General features: G+C 48.2%; 1 long non-coding RNA gene across 1 annotated transcript in view; it reads right to left on the bottom strand.

Annotated features, from left to right (window-relative positions):
* LOC125758476 (uncharacterized) overlaps positions 1-19200 on the bottom strand; it is a 151926-nt gene that overhangs the window by 107033 nt on the left and 25693 nt on the right. The gene's annotated exons all lie outside the window — the stretch shown is intronic.

The raw sequence follows: 19200 nt of genomic DNA, 5'->3' as shown, positions 1-19200 counted from the left end.
CTCCTATAAAACGCCGACTTGCACTGAAAGAGCTCCAGGTGAAGGGGAGGCGTTGCGTCGTCGTCGACCCGCAGGACCAGCAGGTGAAGCTTAGGCTGCACTGGCTGCTGCACGGGGTGAGCGACGAAGATGCGCGGGCTTCACTGGCAGCATTTGGAAAGGTGGTGGAAGTGAGCCGTGAGCGGTGGCGGGTCCCGGGCATGGCAGACAAGTGCTCAACCACAAGGACAGTCTTACTGAAGTTGAAGAGTGGTCTCATGGTTGAAGACCTTCCACACCAGATCCGCGTGGACGGTGACCTAGCCTTGGTTGTTTTGCCTGGACGGCCGATGCAGTGCTTGCGCTGCGAAGGCACAGGGAATGTCCGCCGTGAGTGCAAGGTGCCACGTTGCTCCCGCTGTAGACGCTTCGGGCACGTGGAAGCCGACTGTGTTAGGACGTATGCCTCTGCAACAGGACCAGCGAAGAGCGAGGTGGTTGCCGAGCTCGTCATGGACGCGGCCGAGATGGAGGAGGCCGCTGAAGGAGCCGGCAGCACAGTGGTCCTGGCGACAGCCGGGGAGTCGGCCTCGACAGACACACACAAGTTGGCGGATGCTCCTCAGCATTTAACCATACCTGTCATGACCCCGTCAGCAGCTGAACCTGAAAAAGTCGAGCAGGAAGCGGTGCAAGTGGAGGCGGACGAGGCAGCAGAGTTCCAAGGAGAGACGTCCGGAAGCGGGGACGAGATGAGTGTCACCACTGCCACACTAAAGCGTTCGCGCGACGAGACCGAGAAAATGGACAAGACGTCGTCTACCAACAGCGAGGAGCCGCCTGCAAGGACTCAAGGGAGGCGGTTCACGCTGAGACCCGAACCAAAAATCCCAACTGACAAGAAACCGGCGGACAAGACAAAGCAAAGGAACGCCTGCAAGCAGGATGGTCCTGGAGGCGGCTAGCCGTAGGCTCGACGTGAAAGGTAAGCGCCATGCTCCAGGCCTACTCCTTTTAGCGTAGAAGTCACAATGGCACCATTTCCACCCCTCAGCATAGCTACGCTGAACGTGAGAGGGTTGGCGGCTAGGCGTAGGCAAAGTCAGCTCCTACGGTTGGTCACCGACCAAGGTATCGACGTCCTAGCCGTCCAGGAAACTAAGGTTGACGGGGAGGAGACCGGCAGCATGGTGTGTCGTTTCACTGACAGACACTATGCAGTCGTGAGCCATGCGATAGGGACGTCCGCGGGATGTGTTCTTTTTGTAAAAAAAACTGCAAGGCCTTCTTGTTCAAAGTGTATATTCATATCAGTCAGGAAGAGTTGTGTATTGTGATTTCGTGTTTTGTGAAACAGAATTCCGAGTAATTGGCATATACGCACCGAATGGTGTGGAAGAGCGTACCCTCTTTTTTTTTCGAATCTTTTTCAGTGGACGAATTGTGATAAGCGGGTTGTGTTGTTAGGAGACTTCAATTGTGTTTTAAGTGCATGGGATAGAGTTAACAGAATGGGCATTCGCGACGAAAGGAGTGACGTGTTGTATAAGTTAATTAGCGAGAATTACCTGGACGATGTGTACGAATGCGTTGAAGCGGACACGCGATTTCAAGGCACTATAGCCATGCGCGGTTAGACCGCATGTACTTATCGCTAGACATTATACCATTGTGTCACGGTTACAATGTTGTGCCAGTTAGAGTCACTGGAAAAATTTCAGAGTATCGCATCTGTTTTCCGCGCGCCGCCGCCGCCGCGATTGGCTTATTCGCATCACGTGACCTCTCGCCGCCATATCCCTTCCAAGCGCTTTGGGTGCAGGCGCGTTCAATGCAGAGCGTGGCCCGACATTTAGCAGTACCGCGGTCCCCAGAAGTACTTCGTCGCTTTTTTAAACGCATCATGCAGACAAGGGCGTAAGGAGACACTTTTTTCGGGGGGGGGGGGGCACCGCTCGGTGTGCCACCCCCTGGCTACGCCACTGCATGCAGATGCCAGAAAAGAGTAGCTCACCATCAATCGAACGTTACTGGTGAGCTACTCTGGGAATCTCGTTTGCCGTGTGGGAAAGGTTAATGTCAAAAAGCGCCGTTCTACGTGGCTGCATAGTTGGCCTGAACGAATTCGCCCCCCTCGAATAACACTCCTTCCTGCAGTGAACTACATTAATTTTGCTGGAAAAGATCTTATGCGACAGGATACTTCACCTTTTCGGTTCGCTATGGTCAGCGATATTGCAAACTACATACCTTTCTATTTCCTCGGCCGTTTATATCTCGATCTGTTGAACGGATTACGCATGCTATCGGAATTTTAAGCGTGCCACGCACGAGAGCGAAATCGAAGATTTAATAAAATAATAACTGTTTACTGGTATACCTTGAAGGCTATTGTGGCATATTTGGCATTGCACAGAACAGAAGCGTGGAACTCCGTTGATAAACTTGGTATAAGGCAATGTTATCAAGCGTATTTTTAAATTTGTTGCAAAAAAATGCCGCTAATGCTGCATTGCACCGAGCGTACCCTTAAAATACTGTATAGTTGGTGAGAAATGGTCAGAGCAAAAAAAAAAAAATCAGATCCCACCCATTGAGGGAGTCGATTTTATGCGCGCCCTAGGTCTATATACATACTGTGTTGCAGTAGCATGCGCTTTAAAAATTCCGGGATGCGCTATTTCTGATCAAAAGAACATAAAGCACTGTGCCGAGGAAGTTTTAATAAGAGTGCATTATGAAAAAAAAAGTGTAGCAGTGCAGAAACCGAACCCCAGCTGTTTACGCACTGGCAACGCCAAAAAAAGAAATGTTATTTGTCGGAAACAGCAAAATATTTGCAAATTCATTGCAACGTTGGGAATATTGAGGAGACAAGAAATAGGAAATGAAACAATAAAGTAGTGATGTCAATCATTTTTGATGGCCTATTTTCTATGTATCGTAAGATAAGATGCACCTTACCTACCGCACGCCGATTCGCCCGTGGGTTCGGCTGCTGGCGTGCCGAATCAAGACGTCGCGCACAACTTCCAATTACCGTACACACACAACTTCTATTACACATATCAACCAGTTGAACAGCAAGCACGGTGCGCAAGCAAGCTATGCGTCAGCGATCAGTCGAAGGACGCAATGTTGAATGTTCTCGATGTTGTTCGATAACGTTCTCGAGTGCAGTGAACCTGAACACCGACTGCAAAGCTAGCGCAAACAGTCAAGATTCACCAAATGTCGAAGTAAATGGCATCTCGCACGATGTCACTGCGCTAATGCAACGATGTTTACAGATCCAGACCTAGCTCTAGCGAACAAGCCCGGGCGTGACACGAAAAGAGACCGATGAAGCCATGAAGAGAGTTCGCGAGCACATGGCAACGTTCGCCGTACGTTTCATTAGTTACACCGCTAACCGCGCAGTCGATCCATACCTGTCGATGACTCGAAATCACTTCTAATATCCTCTTGAAGAAACACACACATATAATGCCGTTCTGCCGAGCGTAACACGGCACTGAGGCTAAAAGATCGGTCACTTCTCAACACACGCTAGCAACGCGCCGGACGGTCTGGAAGGGACATGGCCGCCGCCACCCAATGTTGCCCGCGTGCAGCCTACCTTTGCGGTACTCTGATTTTCCAGTGACTCTAGTGCCAGTGTCTTTCTCGGATCATTGCTTGGTTGTATGTCACTTAGGTATGAAGAAACAGCGAAAGTCTTTTAAGTGGCAGTTATGGAAACTGAACGACTTATTACTAAATGATGAACAATTTATAGAAGCAGTACATAGAACTATTAAGGAAATGCTTACTGAAGAAACTGAAACTGTAGCAGAGAAATGGGAATGTTTAAAGCAGACGGTTAAAAGGAAAGCGCTGGACAGATCGAGCACTCTAAAATTCGAGGGGCAAATAAAAGAGAGAAGCCTGAATAAAACACTTCAGCAGCTGATAGCCCTCAAAAGCAATGAGCCGGGGACCTGTAAAGACGAGGTGCGCAATATAAAGGAAAAATTAGAACAGTACGACAAGGAGCGCTACAAAGGTGCCTTGGTGCGCGCATGTGCTAAAGAACTGGTGGCGGGAGAGACGCCCACTAAAAGAGCGCTTGGACTAGAAAAAGCCCAAGGTCGACGTAATCATGTCAATATGATTTATTGCAACGGGACACTTACTGTGAGCGATAATGAAACTATCGAACGCGCCTTTTTTGCACACTATCAATCACTTTTTGCATTTCAAAAAACTAATGTGGGCGGATTCAAAAAGTCGCCCGCATCTTCCCACGGGGGGAACTCGAGTAAATGCGTCGCAGAGTGGTGGGGGTATCGCGTGAATATTGCGTAATTGGGTATGGTTTAGGAATGCTTAATTGTTACACGATGCGCACACCAAGTACGACTTGAACGGCTCCAGCGTGCACGAAGTTCCGGGTCCGCAGCTCGCTTCAAATGCTTGCGTTCAGCGTCGTATGCTCGTCTCTTCGCAGCCTTGTCTTGTGCGTTGCTTGCTGTTGTTGACGCCGACGACGCTGAGGGTGGGGTAACGTTGTCTTCAACGAGTGGTGGGACGCTGATTGAAGGTACTGTTGCTTCCATCGCATCTACTCGAGTCAAGCAAAGCGTCAAGTCAAGCGAAAGCCAAGTAAAGACGCCCTTGACTGAATTCCGAACGCGCGCTCCGCCGCTTATTTACACACCGCCCGCGTTCGAGGAAGAGGAGGGAGGGAAGGAGGGAGGAGGGGAGGGGGGGAGGGTGGGAGGGAGAGGAGAGGCTTGCTGCCGGGACGAGACGAGCCGAGCATGCGCAGTGGGGGTGTGGGCTGCTAATCCATTGGCCTCTGCCCGCGGGGGTTCGAGTCCCACCCGCGTCGTGCATTTTGCATAATTTTTCCGGATAGGTTTTCTTAGATCGTCGCCGAAATGTACAAAATGCCTGACTACATGCTGCTGCAAGTACCGGCCAGGTGGCAGAGTAGGGATTCTACTTCTGGACACTGTCGTGAACGGCTGGGGAATGTTACGCTCGTCTGGGGTAGCGTCGGCGGTCATGTCCCGCCGCGGTAACCGGAATGCTGCTAGTGGAAACAAGAATGCTAAGTTATTTTGTGGATGCTTCCAACTGGTCGCATTATTTTAAATATTGTTTTAGATGCGAAGCACATTATGGCGGGGGCTTTGTCCCTCACTCCCGCGTCCCGCGGCGTCCACCCCCACTGCGCTTGTGCGTCCCCTCTCCCTCTCTCTCCTCATGAAATACGGAGTGGCGCGCGCGTTCCCTCCCCCATCTCCCCTCTCCTACGCTTCCCCCTCTCCTATAGGAATCCTCTACGGAGCGGCGCGCACGGCAGGTGATGCGACAGCTGCATACTCCGCCGGGGGTGCCACGGTAGTTCCGCGGTATGAAAACGACGGGGCGCGCGCGCCTCATTCTCTCTGCTGTCCAGTGCCGCGATGAGCGCTCGGGCCGCTGCCGCGAAACGGGAGCGGCGACGTGGCGATCTGGAACTTCGGGCTCGCGAAGCCGAAAGGAAACGTGAACGGCGGCAAGCGGACCCTGAACTCCGGGCTCGGGAAGCCGAATCAAAACGTCAACTTTGAGCGGCGGATCTCGAGGCGGCGCGGCAACGCGAAGCCGAATCGAAACGTCAACGTCGAGCGGCGTTGTCTCTCTTCTCTTATGCATTCTCATTCGTCCTCTCAATAAAATTACACCATCTCCCGCTCAAGCTAACCATCTCCCCGCTGCTTCGAATCCACACGTGGTTCCCTTTAGTGGGAGATGGTGTAATTTTTCTTCATTTGAATGTTCATGGAAAGCGATATCGTGTATAGGATATACGTGACGCACTTTAATATTTGGGCATGCTACCTGACATTGAAGCGTTAGGCGCATACCAAATAAATCATGTGTCAGCCGCAACGCTGAAGAACAACGAGGCCAAGAAGAAACTACTTTCGACAACTGAAGACTCTGTGAAGGAGTGGTGTTGCCTCATGGTTGATCCGAACAACCAGGGTAGACTAAAGATGCACTGGGTTGTTCATCATGTCGATGAAAAAGATGTACGGACGGCGTTCGCACCGTACGGCAACGTGACAGAAGTGACAGTGATACCGCATACTAGGCGTTTCCGATTAAGCGTGAACGACGCGGCTGATAAGCCTTCAGCTCAAAGCAGGCTACACGAAGGTAGACATCCTGCATGAGCTGCGTGTGGCAGGGGAGCTGACTTTGGTTGCTGCCTCCTGGAATAGCTCTGCTCTGCTTGCGATGTAAACGGACAGGCCATATCCGACGTGAATGTCTAGTACCATGATGCGCATCATGTAGATGTTTTGCCCATGCTGAGGAGGAGTGCGTAAGATCCTACGCGAAGGTTAAGGGGCCCTCTGCCTAAGATGATAAAGCAGAGCTGCAAATGAATGAATCAGAAGCCGTGGTACTAGTTGCAACTGCAAGGTCAAGAAACTTGAGGCTGTTAAATTTCCTCCGATACCATCGGCCAGTACCAACAAAACAGAAGAGCCTGTTGGCAAGCTCGTTAAACAATGTGTTCCGCTTCCTGTGCAGTCAAAGAATACGCGTATCAAATCAACGGAAAACATTGCCAGCTGTCGGCAAGCGCCCACAGAGAAACCTGATCATCACTTGGATGACATGGTGGATTTGAAGACCACCGTGTGGAAGAGACGCGCGACGAAATAGCAATAGAATACGGGATCCCAGCTGAGTCCATCACTGGCGAACCACCTCCAAAAGCAGCCCAAGTCTGCCGCATGTCCTTGAAGCCGAAACCCAACGTACCACCGGGCCGCCATACCTCGGGAGGCTCATAGCCTCCTGGTTCAGCGGGCCTTTAGTGCTATGGCCGGCGCTGCACACGCAAGAGCTGAGCAAGACCAAGCGGAAGGGGTTGAACCCCAGTGCCTTCACAGGCGTCACAGAACCCGTCACAGAACCCGTCACAGGCGCCTTGGGTTGAACCCAAGGCGCCTGTGACAACCACAAGGGCCAGCTATCAATGTACTCTTCGCCAAGTGTTAAGTGACAAGGTGAGCCCCATGCGGTCCGATTTTTATTCTCTATACATGACGCTAAGGATAAACAGAGAGAAAGCAAGAAGAGGAAAGGTAGGTAGGTTAATCATATGAGCGTCCGGTTTGCTGCCCTGCACCATGGCAATAAAGTGGAGATTAGAAAGAGAAAAACAGACGGAAGGAGAGCACTGCACGTACAAAGGGGTACAGTCAGTTATTGAGGCTGGATCTTCTCTGACCTGCATGGCTTCAGCGCTCTGACATTCGATTGGGGAATCGCGGCCTTTGAGAGGGCCGGTGATTACTGAAGCCCTGAAAACACTGGATCAAAAACCTCCAGCAGTTGTAGGGCTGTTGGGTCTGTCGGAGTATTCAGCTTATTCAAAAGCATGAGTATGGTGGTTTTTTTTTTATTAAATGTGTTTTAAATGTGTTTAAGGAGAGGATGGCGCCTATACATGGCTCCGACTACTCCTCTTCCCTTACTTATTAATTAGCGTCACGTACTTATAAATAAGAGTACAGTATTGTAAAAATCACTGACGGCAATGTTTTTTTTTTAAGGAATGTTCTCACGTCACGCATAATGTCCACGTGTCGGCAACAATGTTGACATACAAGAAACGTTCGCACTTTGCCGAAGGGTTCATCTCACAGTCCTTTGTATAATGCGATCACACAACAGTCACTGGGCCCTTGCCCGCACTTTAAACAGAGCTGTCTTGAATCACAAGAGGCAACGCGAAACATGTGACCAGACATTTGTAATTATTCTTCACAATGAGTATGGTGTCCAGAAGAGATCGAAATATTGCAGCAATGTCCTAGTCTTTCGCAGGCAAGTCGTGGGGAACCAGAGCTGTCGTTGACTCGGTCAATGTCTGCTGCGACCATTGGAGTTGCTGTGGATTGTAAAGGGGCTTTGGCTGTGACTCTGGCTGCAACCTTGCAGCCAGAGCTGCAGCTTTGGTAATGCCGGCCATGCTTCAGTGTAGGAATCGACTCGGATGTGTCTTGTCTAGGAAGCAAAGGGGGAGGTGTCACCTGTGAACTGCGCTTCACAGAGTTCCTTGAACGGCTTCGGGAGCGTCGTTTTCTGACGACAGTAACAGCTTCTCGACGAGACGAACGGCCTCACACCACCTGTTTTAGGTTCTCTTTTTCCTTCTGTTTCTTGGGGCAGTCATTTGACGAAGCGTCATGGGACCTGAGGCAATTGCGGCACTTGAGGACCATGGCAGCGCAGGACTAGACACGCTAATTGTACGAGGCCTATCTCCAAAACGCCGACAATATCAAGTAAATAGGCTGTTGTTGGAAAATTATATTGATATCTTAGCGATTCAACAAACCAAAGTGGAAAGCCAGGCTCAGACGAACCGCATGGTGAAACCCTTTACCGCACGATATCGCATATGTTTATGTCGCGCAGTAAGGTCATCTGGCGGGTATGACTTGTTATTGCGCAGCTGCCTTCTCATAACAGTAGAAACTGTAATTGTGTTTAAAAGTGGGTGGTTAGTTGCGCACTATTTTTCATACTCTGATTTGAAGTGGTGGGCTATATGCTTGTACGCACCGAACAGAGAAGCTCAGAGCTTACTTTTTTTCAAAAGCGTTTATCATATTTAGATTGTGAAAGAATCATTCTGTTTCTTGGTGACTTCAATTGTGTACGTGCCGCAGCTGATAGAGTGCAGAACGAACCTGTACGTACATGACCGCAGTAGCACTAAACTAAGCGCGATAGTTAAAGATATTGTTTAGGGTTTAGAAGATATTGGTGACATTCTGGCTAAGGGAAGCCGAGCTCAGTCCACGCATTTCCTAGATGCAAGCCAAGCACCCCTAGAGAGAGTATACGTGTCTGTAAATATATATGGTGCCGTTGTGCCAAGATTACAACGTAAGGCATGAGTCTTTTAGCGATCATAGCTTGGTAATGTTTTTCTTAGGAGTAAAACACAAAGACCCGTCGTTTAGTTGGGCGCTTTGGAAACTTAACGGCAAGCTCCTACAGGACGATGATTTTCTGAGCAAAGCAAAAGGAAACATCGAAACACTTCTGTCTAAAACCTATCGTTTTGTCGCTGAATGGGACGTCTTCAAGCAAGAGACCAAAATATGTGGCATCGAAAGAGCATGCACAATGCGCCGAAACGAAAGAAAAGAAGAATACGCACTTCGAAGACAATTTGACTATTTGTTGAATTCACAAGATACACAACCAGGAGCATTAAGTAATTAAACTAAAGATGTAAAGAGTAAACTGGAAGCCATAGATGTTGACAGATATAGAGGAGCCATTGTTCGTACACGTAGTGAAAGATTCTTGTTGGGGGTTGCGCTGTTAAACATGAAATAAAAGAAATAGAATATGGGGGTGCTATTACAAACGACAAACGGACAATTGAACTCGCTTTTGTGCAATACTTCAAAAACCTGTTGGGGAATCAAATTAGCACTGCAACAGGCTTTGAAAATGAGTACTTTCATTTAGTGCCTACGTTAGAAAATGATGCGAAGACTTGTCTATACGCACCTATTACTGTACGTGAAATTGAAGATGCAATCCATGATTTAAAAGTAGGGAGATCTCCTGGCCCTGATGGTCTGATAAGTTCCTTTTATAAGGCCTTTAAAGGGCAACTTGCAGAGGCCCTGCATCGTGTGATAACTGAAGCGTACAAGGAAAATGTAGGGCCACCATCTTTTAAATCTCCGCATACTGTACTAATCCCGATGTCGGACGACCCAGCAGAGCTCCTGTCAGTTGCGTTCTACAGACCAATATGTTTAGGAAATGCCGATTACAAAATATATATGAAAGTGCTGGCCAGAAGATTGCGAACTGTTGTCATAGCTTTGGTGGGAACGCACCAAACGCGTGGAAATAAGGGACACTCGATTTTTACTAACATTCATGTGACAAGAAGTGCACTAGAATACTGTGATGATTGTTCAGAACGGCGAGCTATGTTACAGCTTGATCTGGAGAAAGCGTTTGATCGCGTTTCCCATGAAATCTTTTTCAGCCTTCTGGAACATCTTAATCTGGAATCTGTAGTAACCGATGGAGTGAAAATGTGCGACAGTAACGTTCAGCGAGCCTTATTGTAAACAATATTGTTACCGAAAGTTTCAAGATTAAATGCAGTATCAGACGAGGCTGCCGTTTGTCATCATTATTGTTCAAAATCTTTCTCGAGCCATTATGTTTCAAAATACTTGGTAATGAGAGAATTCATGGCTTCAAATTGTTAACAAACGAAGTGAAAGTGCTATGTGACGCTGATGACATAGCTGTTTTCTGTGCCGATAAGGAAAGCATAAATTAAAGCGTAAAAGGAGCTGGGTTATATTGCACAGTTACAGGAAGTGATATCAAGTGGATCAAATAATGGGTTTCTGGCATGAACCGTGGGAAAACACGCCACATTACTATGCAAAGATGACATGTACTACCACACCGGTCAGATATCTAGGCGTGCCTTTAGAACACTATCGTGATACGACGCAACACTGGAATGAGGAAACAAAGCGTGCTAAGGAATGAAACGATAAATGGGGTGGGTGGGACTTCTCTCTATTCACTAGGGCTTCAGTTTGCAACGTTTTTCTAGTAGCTAAAGTTTGGTATGTTCTTCAAGTGCATTGTATGTCTCGGGTCGTGTTTATTTTAGATTGCTGGAATGAAATATTCCTGCGGGATGTCTTGCAGACGGCCCTCAAAAAAGCGCTCCCTGTATCGCCCTACGGCATGCGTTTTCTTCCTGTAGAAAATGAAAATGGAGCACGCTACGACATGATCATGGCTCCGACCCTACACGGCTTATGGAAAACTTGTATGGCTGTACGAAATGTTGATGTAGATGCCAGGCCCGCCAGAGAATCAGCGAGATATGTATAAATTACAATGCCAATCACCAGATTGGCTACCTGTATTGGATATTTTAGTAACGTTACAACCTTTTTAATGGTTAAGTAGAGGTTGTATATGCAGGCTAATTATTCTTAGTTCTGTTGGCTCCACAGTATGATGAATTTTATGCATTATTGATAATCCGGCAATAAAAAACGCCAGGCCTGCGCTGAAACCGCAGCACAGTCACAGCGAAAGCTGGAAGAGCGGCGTTTCTAGAGCCCGTTAAGCTCTCTTGGGGCTACAATACAAGTACACTAGAAAGGTACCCACTACGTCATAAATCACAATTTTTGTGAAGTTGGGAAGCACCTACTAAGCCATTATTCGTCATTCTGCGGAGAAGCGAGGCACCAGCTCTGTAAGGCATTATGTGCACTTTGTTGACGCGACGACTGATGACGATGAAGAATTATGGCTCCCCCGCAGGGGCGTCTGCGCAAGCAGGCGTTTGGTGTGTAGCGACACCACGGACCCGAGCTAACGGGGGGGTTTCGACCCCCTCCCACGCCTCGCCGTGCGTGGCTTTGCCGTGTCCGGGGAAACGGGGATCCTGGGGGTTGAGCCGACGCCGGGTGATTGGACCTTTAAGGCCCCCCGGCAGAGGCAACACACCCCTTTGGCCCCGGCTTCACGTAGACGGCACCCCTGGGCTGACCCACCCAGGGGAAATCGGCAGTCGCCTTTTCCTGTCTCTCTCTCCCCTCATCTTCGTCTTTTCCTCACACTTTTCATCTGTCCTGTCCTCTCCTATCTTCTGTTTACTTCAAATTTTCATGGCGGCAAGGGTTAACCTTGTGTGGATGACCAGTCTTGGCTCACCATATGTGGTTATAGCGGTGGTGTACAGCTGGCGCTGGCAGACTTGTCCTCGCACATTTCCTGTCGCGTCCCCTTGTTGGGCTCGGTGGTGGGTGGTTGGCACCGCCGCCGAAACATAACGCGAATGCTATGTTAAGCACATCTTTTTCGAAATCCGATCGTACCCTGAAAAGGGTACGGACCGAAGCACCTCTCCAACTCTTTTCAAAGACACACGAACACTTTCCGAAGTACCACGTTATTCACAGTGAGCAGTCAGACGAAAAAGCGAGAACGATCTCACCCTTTTTGGTGGCAAGAAGCTTAACTGAAAAACTGGGACCTGGTTACAAGGCATCTAAGATGGCTAGTGGCGATCTGCTCCTTGAGCTCAAAGACAGAAAGCAATATGAAAACCTCTCTCAGCTCACATCATTTGGAAGTATCCCTGTAACAGTCACCCCACATAGGTCCATGAACACCGTTCGTGGTGTCGTCTCAGATGAGGATCTGTTGAACATCTCCGAAACTGAACTTCTTGAAGGATGGAAACAGCAAAACGTCGTCAATGTACAAAGAATTAAAATAAGAAGGGACAACCAAGAGAAGGTAACCAAGCACCTAATACTAACATTCGGATCTAGCGAGCTTCCAGAAACTATAGAAACAGGCTACACAAAACTGAGAGTCCGTCCATACATTCCAAACCCACGAAGATGTTTTAACTGTCAAAGGTACGGCCATAGCTCTCTAACCTGCAAAGGACAACCCACTTGTGCCAGGTGTGCCTCTAAAGACCACATGTCAGACAAATGTGAGGCTGCAGCTCACTGTGTGAACTGCGGTGATGACCACCCAGCGTACTCACGGTCCTGTGCTGTGTGGAAGAAAGAAAAAGACATTATTTCATTGAAAGTCAGAGAAAATATTTCTTTTAGGGAAGCCAGAAAGAGATGCTTACCATTCCATGGCACGACTTATGCCGATGCGGCGCGTCAGGGGGCAGCGTCGCACCGGCCTCCGCCACTTGCCCTGCCCGCGCTGAGCGGACCATCGGCTGTGGCACCTGCCCCCAAGGCGGCAGTAGCTCAGGCTACTCCGCCAACTCGCGAACAGAGCCCGGCGACTCCAGGGTCATCGGGTCTCAAGGCCTCGTCTCACCAGGCGAGGCCCGAAAACCGAACTGCCAGCTCGCGGATGCGGGCATCCAGTGCCTCGCAAGAGGCAATGGACACGACGTCGGCACCTCAGGTGCCTAAAGAACGGCGCGGTTCTTCCGACCGTGCCAAGAAAACAAAACAACTCATCAGGGGGCCGGACGGCGGTCCTGCCTCTTGAAAGAGAAAACAATGCACGTGAACACTCACCACTTTCTTACAGTACACGCAGCACCATTTCATATTTAATATGGAGCCACATATAATACAATGGAACATAAGAGGCCTTCTTAAAAACCTCGATGATATACAGGAACTTATCCACAACCTTAGTCCAAAAGTGCTGTGTGTACAGGAGACACACTTAAAATCTAAGCACACTAATTTTCTCCGCCCTTACACCATTTTCCGAAAGGACCGCGATGATGCTGCGGCGTCATCAGGTGGCGTAGCCATTATAGTAGACAGAAGTGTAGCGTGTGCACAACTAGAGCTTCAAACAACCATTGAGGCAGTTGCCATCCGAGCCGTCCTTTTAAATAAACTAATGACCATTTGCTCACTCTACATACCACCACACTTTCCGCTCCACAAACAGGACCTAGAATTATTAATCGGTGAGCTACCAGAGCCCTATTTGATTCTTGGGGACTTTAATGCACACAATGTCCTGTGGGGCGACTCTCGCTGTGACGCCCGAGGACGTGTTATTGAACAGCTTCTTTTCACCTCTAAATTATGTCTCTTGAACACGAATGAGCCCACGTATTTTAGCCTCGCAAACAAATCATACTCCGCCATAGACCTTAGCATTTCATCGCCCTCGCTTTTAACCTATTTTAAATGGAATGTTTTTAAAAACCCTTACGGAAGTGACCATTTCCCGATCATCCTGAGTGCACCAACTGAAAACGAACCTATTCCGCAGGCGCCTCAGTGGAAGGCTGACTCAGCCGATTGGGAACTTTACCAAACCCTGACGCACCTGTCATGGGCTGACATATCTGCTCTAAGCATAGAAGACGCCGTAAAGTACTTTACAGCTTTTTTAGTTGATGCCGCTTCCAAGTGTGTTCCTGAAGCGAGCGGTGCAGGATCAAGACGCCGGGTTCCTTGGTGGAACGATGAATGCAGAAAAGCGCGAAGAAAGCAAAACAAAGCATGGGGTATGCTACGCGAATCTCCAACAGCAGAAAACCTCGAACACTTCAAGCTTGTCAAATCACAGGGAAGGAGAACGCGCCGACAAGCACGGCGAGAGAGTTGGGCAAAATTTATAACAAGTATCAACTCCTACACAGACGAGGGGAAAGTATGGAACAAGGTAAAAAGAGTTAAAGGCCAACAAACATGCTCACTGCCCCTGGTAAACACCCAAGGAGAAAGCTTGGAAGACCAAGCTAATTTTCTGGGCGCACACTTCCAACACATATCCAGTTCATCACACTACTCTGATACATTCCAAAGGTACAAAGCACAAATGGAACAACAAAAGTTAGAACGAAAATGTACAAAAAACGAAGCATATAATCAACCATTCTGCTTAGCAGAACTTCTGGCATCACTAAACAGCTGCACTAAGTCTGCTCCTGGTTCCGATCGAGTCATATATGAGATGCTGAAACACCTGCCCTCCGAAACACAGAAAACCCTCCTTTCCTTATACAATGTTATATGGACCTCTGGAGAGATGCCCTCTACTTGGAAGGAGGCCATAGTCATTCCAATCCTAAAACAGGGAAAGGATCCATCCTGTGTTTCCAGCTACCGACCTATAGCATTAACAAGTTGCCTATGCAAAGTGTTTGAGAATATGATTAACTGCCGCTTAACACATTTCTTAGAATCAAACAAGCTGCTTGATCCATATCAGTGCGGCTTCCGAGAAGGTCGATCCACCACTGACCACCTCGTACGTATTGAGTCACAAATTCGCGAGGCTTTTGTCCACAGACAATTCTTTCTCTCAGTATTCCTCGACATGGAAAAGGCATATGACACGACATGGCGCTTTGGAATACTGAGAGACCTCTCACACTTAGGCATACGTGGCCGGATGTTAAATATAATCGAAAGTTATTTGTCGAACCGCACATTCCGTGTTCGTGTGGGCAATGCGCTGTCACGACCGTTCGTGCAGGAAACGGGCGTACCACAAGGTGGTGTGCTTAGCTGTACGCTTTTCATTATAAAAATGAACTCGTTACATCTTTCCATCCCAAGAACCATGTTTTATTGTACATATGTGGACGATATCCAGATAGCATTCAGATCATGCAATTTAGCGATTTGTGAGCGGCAGGTCCAGCTTGGGCTGAACAAGGTGTCGAAATGGGCAGATGAGAACGGATTCCGCTTAAATCCACAAAAGAGCACCTGTGTTCTCTTCTCTAGAATTAGAGGCCTCCACCCGAATCCCGAAATTGACCTGCATGGTCAACAGCTACCTGTAGAGGCGGAGCATAAATTTCTAGGACTAATACTCGACTACAAGCTCACATTTATACCACACATCAAGTACATAAAAAACAAATGTATAAAAACAATGAATATCCTAAAACTACTGTCACGCACTGCGTGGGGTAGTGACAGGAAGTGCCTGATGAATCTCTATAGAAGCCTCATCCGCACGCGCCTCGATTACGGGGCCGTTGTTTATCACTCCGCGACACCAAGCGCATTGAAGATGCTTGATCCTGTCCACCACCTGGGCATTCGCCTTTCGACGGGTGCTTTTCGGACAAGCCCGGTAGAAAGCCTGTATGTGGAATCCAATGAGTGGTCACTCCACTTGCAGAGATCCTACATGACTTTCGCATATTTTCTCAAGGTGAACGCGAACAACGAACACCCCTCACACTCCACTATCAATGATCTGTCCAGTTGTGCCCTCTTTAAGAATCGTCCGGCGGTGAGACATCCCTACTCACTTCGTGTGAGGGGCCTGGCTGAGGAAATTGATGTGCCACTTCTTGAACACCGTCTGATGGCTCCCGCTGTGCATCTCCCGCCGGGGCAGTGGCAGGTTCTAGATTGTGATACATCCTTCGAGGAAGTTACAAAGCACGCACCTATCGCACATATCCGAACGTACTTCCTCGAACTGCAGCACAAGTACACTTGTCCGGAATTTTTCACCGATGCTTCGAAGTCTCACAGTGGTGTGTCCTATGCAGCGGTCGGCCCATCGTTTTCGGATGCCGGCGCTTTGCACCCGAATACAAGTATCTTTACAGCTGAGGCTTATGCGATATGTGTGGCTGTTAAACGCATTAGACATTTAAAACTACAAAATGCAGTTATATACACGGACTCCCTAAGCGTCGTAAAGGCTTTGAAAACATTGAAAAGGCATAAAAATCCTGTCCTAGTCTCACTTTTCTCACTGTTATGCACTGTCTATGCACTCGGACAGCACGTCGTGGTGTGCTGGGTGCCAGGGCACCGCGAGATTCAAGGAAACGTGTTGGCGGACCAATTAGCTGCATCCGCCCACGACAACGCTGCCGATACATCTATAGCTGTCCCTGTTCTAGACCTAAAACCGTTCCTAAACGAAAGCTCAGAGCTTACTGGCAACGCTTATGGGACAGTGAAACACAAAATAAATTGCACTTGGTGAAGCCATACCTAGGACACTGGCCACCCATATCAAAAACACGTCGTACAGATGTCACATTTTGCAGACTTAGAATAGGACACACACACAGCACACACGCACACCTTCTCTTCGGAGGCGACCCACCGAGGTGCGATAGATGTGGTGGGCCACTAACTGTGCTGCACATACTCGTACAATGCTCAGGACTGGAGTCTTACAGGAAAAAACACTTTGCGTTATTATACCAACAACGCATACCACTTCATCCATCAATGCTAATAGGAAATGAACCTCTTTTCAAACATGGAGCTCTATTAGAATTTCTAAAAGATGTAGGAACTTTTAACGTTATATGCCCAGGGACTCCGTAGCACGGCCTCTCAGCAGAGGCTGCTGCTGCGGTATGTAAAATTGAGAAAGCACTGACCTCCCAGCCCTTGGAGTCAAGGGTATCGACGAGGTAGCAGTGCTAATGCCACGCTTTGTCACTTTATTACCATGATCGCTTATCACTCATCTTAATCACGCATGTTTCACGTCACTTCCATGATTTTAACGATTATATATTTTTACGCACCTTTAGTGCGCAGAATTTTAGGCCCTTATACAGCCACTAAACACCATCACTGATCACATCGTCTGTCCTATGACCTGGCGCTCTTTGGCCATCATTGGCCCTTGCGCCATTAAATACCATATATCATCATCAAGAATTATGGCTCAGCCCTTTGTAATGGGTTGGAATCTTTAAACGGCCCACCAGTTATGTAATTTGCATTGAGTGACGCCCGGTCGCTATTTCCCTCTCCCGTCATGCTGTATAACATACGTTGACGTGGGAAAGAGACGGGGGGGTGGGGCGCGAAGAAGTTTACTGAGACCCCGAGGAAATGGATCATGCGCTAATGGGCTTCCTTGACAACCAATACAAGTGCACTTGCGAGGAACCCACTACGCTATAAATCATTGTAATTTTACTGAGACCCCGAAGAAGTGGATCATGCGCTTATCGGCTTCCTTGGCAACCAATACAAGTGCACTTGCGAGGAACCCACTACGCTATAAATCATTGTAATTTTTGAGAAGTAGGGCAGCAGGCACTGTGCCATTTTTCGTCATTCTACGGAGAGCGTTGGTACCGGCTAAACCCATGTAAGGCATTATGCGCACTTTGTTGATGCTGTGCCTGATGACGATGAAGAATTATGGCAGAGTCCTTTGTAATGGGTTGGAAGCTTTCAACAACCTACTCGTTGCGCAATTCGCATTGTGTGACGCCTGCTTACAGAATTCGCATTGTGCGACACTTGGTGCTTATTTTACTCTTCTACCACGCTATATTGCATATGCTAATGTGGTTCCTTCCCGACATGAAGCCTGTATAGGACCTTTTTGCAAAGCAGTTTCAAGCACCGGCATGGCTCAGAGGTTGAATACTGGGCTCCCACGCAGAGGGCCCAGGTTCGAACCTCGTTCCATCCTGGAATTTTTTCTTATTTAGTTTTTTTTCTTATTTCGAGCGATACTGGTTACGGACACCGGCGGCGGCGGCGGCGGCGGCGGCGGCGGACAACTACGGCGCCAAAAACGGCCGGTGAAATGATCTCATAACAGCTTTCGCTGTAAAAAAAGGTATGGCATCCGTTTTCTGCATGTCATAAGCGTAAGGGGTGTGCCCTACGATACGTTCATGGCACTGGTTCTCCACAGTGTGTGGAGAACACGATACGGACATACGAGCGCTATGGGACGGGGACATAGACAAGAGGCACACAGGACAGGCGCTCAGGCATACCAGGACAGGGCAGGCATACCATATTCACAAGTCTGGTGATAAGTGTGTCAGTGTACCTTCTATCACACTCTGTGACAAGGAAGTCGCCTTCCTAGAAGGTTATTTATAAGCTTCCATTCTTTGGCGTAGATGTTTTGTGCTGTTGTATTTGTTTATAGGGTTGAGTGGGTAATTTTTTTTTTAATACTTCGTTTACCACTGTTTTCTGACGCAGCTCCTTGTTGTTTAAGCATTGTTAATGACCTATTGTTTTCTTATGGTTTTTGACGCGGATCTTATGTGTTCAAGTTTTGTTTTTGGTTTTTATGGTGTTAGGGAAAAATTGTTTATTTTACTTACGCGGCTCGTGGTTAGGTTTTTTAGGAGTTCCGTTGAGCATATGTGCAGAGTCTGTAGCCCACATTTCCTTTTTTTTTGTCCGATGGTGGGGTAGTTTGTTTCCACATTGCTAGGCTGGTTCGTTGACGGCCTGTTCGGTTTTGATGGCGCTTGCTTCCTTTTGGGTTTCGATGTTAAGGCTTGTTGATTTTGATGTTAAGGTTTCTTGGGTGCGCATGCGCCTTTCCAGGTATATATTTTTTAAATGCAAGTGTGTCGCGGTCTTCAATATCGGACGTTTTCTAACGCCTTTGAGCGGTAGGAACTTGATTCGGCGTGGTGCGTGGCCATGACGCGATTTTTTGGTGAGGTCTTGGCACTTTTGTTATCGGGTGGATGATTCACAATTGTTATCGCCCTTGCTGGTTGCTTGTATAAATTTTACATGTCTGCTCAATAAACCTCAGTTGAAAGTTGAGCGCCTGTCCTGTGTGCCTCTTGTCTATGTCCCCGTCCCATAGCGCTCGTATGTCCGTATCATGTATGAACCAACTTGCCCAAACACAAGTCTTGTGGAGAACACGGAT

The sequence above is a fragment of the Rhipicephalus sanguineus genome, chromosome 1, assembly GCF_013339695.2.
Source record: "Rhipicephalus sanguineus isolate Rsan-2018 chromosome 1, BIME_Rsan_1.4, whole genome shotgun sequence".
In the NCBI taxonomy this organism is placed as follows: Eukaryota; Metazoa; Arthropoda; class Arachnida; order Ixodida; family Ixodidae; genus Rhipicephalus; species Rhipicephalus sanguineus.
Note: the sequence above shows the minus strand (reverse complement) of the source record. Positions and strands in the feature narration are given on the sequence as shown.